The sequence below is a fragment of the Notothenia coriiceps genome, unplaced genomic scaffold, assembly GCF_000735185.1.
Source record: "Notothenia coriiceps isolate Sejong01 unplaced genomic scaffold, NC01 NC01_scaffold00034377, whole genome shotgun sequence".
In the NCBI taxonomy this organism is placed as follows: Eukaryota; Metazoa; Chordata; class Actinopteri; order Perciformes; family Nototheniidae; genus Notothenia; species Notothenia coriiceps.
The window spans coordinates 810860-816827 of NW_011367078.1; the positions used below are offsets into that span (position 1 = coordinate 810860).

The following is a 5968-nucleotide window of genomic DNA, read 5'->3' on the forward strand; positions in this document are numbered from 1 at the left end:
TTCCAAAAATAAACATAACTTAAGTCAACCTTTAAAGTAGTTCACGTTCAGCAGATACACTGACTTTGTCACAGGTTTTTTCTGAATCTTAAGCACACTGATGTTATCTGTTTTCTATCCGAGCTATTTTAAAAATACAGAAAGCTATAATAAAGAGAAATCTAAAAAAGTGCCTTAATTAGTTTTTAAAATGCAGAATTAGTTTTTCTTGATGATAACAAAATAGTTGGTGAATACTATGTTAGAGAGAGTTTGGACTACAAACAAACATTTAGGTCCGTTTTATTAATAAAGCCCAATTTCACAAATCAGCCTCTGTTCTTTTTAACCTTTGCTTTGGATAAGCAATAACTCCAGAAAACGTGTTTTCCACAATTATAACCCAAAAGGGCAACACATTTACCCACGTTCTTGCTTGGTGGGTTCTTTCTATAACTCCCCTCTCTGCATGTTCCTCAACAGGTGAAGCTGCATCATGCTGCAACACGTTGAAACCTGCTCTCCTCTAACTGCACAGAAACATAGGAAAAACAGTAAATGAAGTAAGCGGATCAGAGGGGTCTTGAGTGACCGGGTCATGATTTTTGGAAAAAAAGAGACATGCTGTTGACATTTTTAAGTGTGTTATTCTTTTTGCGACCCAGGCACCACAAGCTGAGTGCTATCTAGATTATATTGTAGCTGATATCTATAATACTCTGCAACACATACGAAAACAATCTAGATTAAAATAGCCCTTTTAGGTAAGGGAAAACATGCAGTACCCGTATGTATTTGATTTGAAGGTTTGCTGTCCCTTTAAACACTACTAGGTGTAGTTGTAAAAGATTTCAAACAGTGTGTGGAGAAATAGACACATAAAGTAATTCTTACTGATGCAACCTTTGTTTACATAATTGTTAAATTAGTTTATTATTTACTTCCTTTAATAACTGAGCCCATATCTTGTCATAGAGGATCTAATATGCTCATTGTATTTGTATGTTATATATAAATGAAGACATCACAATTTATAATGATATCAAACAGAGAAAAGCAGCAAATCCAATCATTTATTAAGATTAAACAAGATATTTTTTTACTTTTACCCTTAAAAAACTACTGAAAAGTGCTGATTATTATTAATACTGACTTTGAACTATTATCAATGAAATCAAATTGACTTTAATTACATTATGAATCGTTGATTTTTGCTTCAGAGCAGAAGGTTCAACTCAGTTTGACCTCTGAAAGTGTTAAGATCGGTAATAAACAGGGTCATAACTGCACTGTTGTTGGGGGGTTATTTATAGCAGTCAATGAGGTCACCAACAACAGACAACCTCAATGAGCTTTATTCAGTCTATAACACACACACACACACACACACACACACACACACACACACACACACACACACACACACACACACACACACACACACACACACACACACACACACACACACACTAAAGGAAGCTCATGGGAAAAGTGAGAACTGGTCATCCATACTAATGAGGACACTAAATCAGGGAAAAGGTAAAACAGTCTTACGTAGCGGAGAGAAAGTGGGTGTTTATTAACTGGGTTATTATGAAGATGAAAAACATTGGCTTGGTTGTTTGTGGTCAGTTTGGGTACAAATGGTGAGATTTTGTTTGCTATACTGGTACAATTAACTAAGTACATTTACCCAAGTACTAAACTCAAGTTCAAATCCTACTTGTACTTTAATATTACCAATTTCTTCAGCATTTCATGTGTAAATGTTTTACTTTTTACTTATTTAGGTCAATTACATTACGAGTTGTTAAAATGTGATGCATTATACATTAGGTTAACATCATACATAGTTGTTGAAAATATTTTAAACGTGAACAATAAAATGTTTTTCACATAAATGCATCATTATTCAATGTTGTGCTTTAACACAGTAATAGGGCTCTTTAGCATGAGTAATTCTGACACATAGTACACCTTGCTGCTTTTACTTATATACTTTAACTTAAGATTTTGAATGCAGGTCTTCTTTACAGGTTAAAAAAAAAAAACTAAAACTTAAATACTATCATATTTATCAAGTACTCGCCTCCAGAGTTAGCGTTGGTTTCAGAGTTGCTGCAAAAGCATTGGGTTCAGAAATGCTGTCAAGGAATTTTACAAATGGGTCACTTTCCAGGAATACAGCAGTTTTGTTTCCAACTTATTCACAGGTTTATTTGATCAGTTATTTAAACAGTGTTCACAAACAAGAGCAAATCCGGAGGTTGAGGTCATGAAAGAGCTCTAGGAAAATTGTGGAAAGGTTTTTGGACACATCACATACCTGTGTTGTTATGTCGCTGCCAAGCCTTTTGTGTCCTGGGGGATTATGACCGACAGTTACAAGGACAACAAAACATAAGAGTCTGACTTTAAATATTTTTATTACAGATTAAACACACTCTTCACTCACAGTGTCAGCTCAGGCAGGTTCAGAGCTGAAGGTGTTTACAATTTCATGCCAGGACTCGTCTGCCCTGTCAATCTTGGTGTCACGCTCACACATTCAGACAGAAACATAAGCTCATTCAGGTATTCATCATTCATCACACATGCAAGCTGTCAGTCAAACAATATGAAGGGCTGGTGAAGTCTCTAAAAAATATAATGTCCAACTAAAAGCTGATTTTAAAATGTACAACAGTTACCTACAGCTTCCAAATCAAAGCCATGTAATGCTAAAAACATATCTACCTGACCTGATTCAAGCTCAGTAAGTCACTTTGGGTCATCTTTAATTATCATACAGATATCAGAACATGTTCTTGGGCTGCTGGTTATAGCTTAACATCCATGGAGAACTACGACTCCCACAATCCCCTGCATTTTACATAAAGCCTGAATCGAAGAGTAGCAAAGTGTGAAGAGTCTTTTTGGACAGGCAGCGTTTGGAAAGTAAATTGAATAAACTCTTGTGAGATAATGTTTGATAAGGGGCACTGGTTAAAGCATACGTCAAACTCACAAAAACTCAGAAATGTTTGTACTTAAAGACATGAGAGAAGTCTTACACAACTTCCAAGGAGCATTGCAGAAACGTCCAATAGGAGACCGTGAATTGAGTTTAATGAGTCAATTTCTAAAGAAGGCTACGCTGTTTTTGTCTCTGATTACAACAATATCGTATTTCTTTTTTCAACAGTGGTGTCAAGAGACATTTTGCATGCAAGGTTAGAATAAAAAAACGAATTATGTGGATATGAGGTTTTTTTTAGTCCTTTGATTGACAATAAAATCCTACAATTATGTAATTAACTGTTCTCTTATTTCTGTCATCACCAAGTGACCCTTAATAACCAGGTTGGGCTACAATTACTTTTTAGAAGAATATTTATAAAAAATGGGCATAAATACTTCCAGAGCCCACTTCTCCACCCACTTTGCTACTCTATTGCTACACTGTTGCAGCAAATGTTTTTTTATCACACACACACACACACACACACACACACACACACACACACACACACACACACACACACACACACACACACACACACACACACACACACACACACACACACACACACCTCATCGACTGTAGTCCCACTGCAGTACCGAGTTACACAGAGAGGCCAGCACAACCTGAGCTGCTGTCATGTCAGCACCATGGCACTAATCTGCCAGGTAACAAGAGCGGGACCTTAGCTTTCAGCCTTCAGCAGGAAGCGTCCCGTTAAAGCTTATCATCTCAGCAGGACCATACACATGAACACTCAAATTGAAAGACTAAATGTCTAAACTCAAATCAAAGCAATAAATACTAAGCACACAGTGCCGAAACGTAAAACATTACTACACACTTCTCGTCTGTTTACCACTTCTCTTTACATCCTGTATTTCCATCCTGAAACATTCCAGTTTTTTTTTTTATCCTTCACAAATTTCCGTAACACATCTTTTCTTCACTTACTTGACCCTCGAAAAACGCAGAGCACACACACACACACAGGCTACGGTACAAATCAGCAGGTTTCAGACTCCTTGTTTAGCTATGCACGATCAAATCAACAACAAAAAGTTAAAACCACAGTGACATGACACACACACACAGAATCACAGCTATACATCAGTAGGGACCCAGCGGTCGTTTGGTGTCCAGCATCGTGATTGGTTGATTGGCAGAGGAGCTCTATTCCCCATTGGCTAACGATAAATATATGATGATATATAATAATCCCAGCAGGGTGAGTCTTCTTTGGCCGTGATCAAACGTCAGTCTGCCTGAGGAGAGAGGCATTAGCACGTTATATCTCTGGTTCATGATAATATATTGTTAATTTTTTGTAGAAATTAACCAATTTATATAAGCTAGCTTTAGAGTTAGGCTTTTTTAAACCTAAAAAAAAGGTTAGCATCACTATAAAACACATTCACAACATATCAAAAGGTGATAACAACAGTTTTCTGTTTTGTTTTTGCAAATTGATTACACAGAATCACTTACTGTTTTTGTTTCTCCTGCGATTGTTTTAACCTGCTAAAGAGAGAAAGAAAGTTCATCAGCAAATGTTTGTGCGGTGCTAAATCAAGTTCTACAGGTCTCTGCCAGAAACTGTAAAAAGAACCAGACCATAAAACAAGACTGTGCTTGGCAGGTGCTACACAAGCTGAGTAAATCCAGAGAGAAAACTCAATAGTGAACAGTCTAACAGTATTTCTCTTTAAAACGTTATAACTTAACTGTGTTGAACAGGGGGCTGAGACCTGGCCTGCAGTCCGTCTGGCTGTTCGGGGTCGGCGGGTTAGTACTGCAGGTTAGTTTCTAATAAGCGTTAAGTCTGGACTCGGGGAACCAGGAAGTAGTTGCAGCGCCCCGTCTCCGCAGGCGGTCCTCTCCATAAAGAATGGCTAATGAGACGGCGTGTTAATGAAGCGAGAGAGCACCTGGAGAATAAGTGGTGTCTAATGGAGAATGTGCATGAGGGCATAATCCGCCAGTGGCTCAGTCAGTAGGAGCTTGGACTGGGAGCTGTAGGGTCGCCAGTTCAAGTGCCAGACCAGACCTAAAATATGGAGTGTGCTACTTGGAGAGGTCCCAGTTCACCTCCTGCCCTGCCCTGGGTTTCATCCCTTCCAATTCTTCTAAATTCTAGACACAGCAAGTCATGCAGAGAAGCTGCACGTACAAAAGCATTTCACTTCTGAGCAAAACCTCACTTTATTTTGTTAAACGTTCGCTAGCTGATATGTTCTACCTAAAAGCTTTATCTGCAATCAAGGCAGTATCATTATTTATATTCAAAATGTGTCCATTTCAGTGTTTTTTCAGTCAGATGTTTGTGAAATCTGCAATGAAAGTGGTAATGAAAACTGCGGCTTCACTCTGCATGAAGCCGCAGTTTTCCCACACAGAGGACTTTTAATAGATGTCCATGTGTTACTTAAGGAAATGTTCTTGTCGTGTGAGAAAGAGGACTGAGAAATTAAACTTAATACTCAATACAAAATAAATGAATAAGGGAAAATATAAATGAAATTTATATCAGTTAATCACATTTAACAGCTTTTTTGAAACCGTGTTCGTCCCACTGTAAAGACTCAGCATTGAAATGATCATGTTAGTGTAAAGTTTGTAAGCAAGGAGAGCGAGTAAAGAGGGGGGAGATAATTTAATGTGAAAATCTAAATTGAGATAATATCTTACCTCTGTCCTTCCCATTCAGCAGTCTCTCCTCTTCCTCCCGAACATCATCTGCTCGGAAAGAGAATTAAAAAAAGTCAGATAAAAACATTTACAAGTAACTTCTTGAATGTCTTGACCAAAATGGGGCGAAACCTGCGAGCTAGTTCAGGCAGTCAACTCGAGCACCAATGATACATTAACACGTGACGCACCTCGTCCCTCTTACAACCAACCAAACACATTCTCCTAAACATGCCGCCACTGCCTCCTCGCTATGCTGCTGCCACTGCTGTGTTCACTTGCTATTGCTGCGTTCATGTT

General features: G+C 38.1%; 1 long non-coding RNA gene across 1 annotated transcript; it reads right to left on the reverse strand.

Moving 5' to 3' along the window:
* Positions 1-2386: 2386 nt before the first annotated feature.
* Positions 2387-5722, reverse strand: LOC104962125 (uncharacterized). The gene is made up of 3 exons (XR_800172.1): positions 5669-5722; positions 4469-4501; positions 2387-4245 (listed from the first exon to the last, which is right to left on the reverse strand). It is a non-coding gene; the product is annotated as an uncharacterized lncRNA (long non-coding RNA).
* Between the last annotated feature and the right edge of the window lie 246 nt (positions 5723-5968).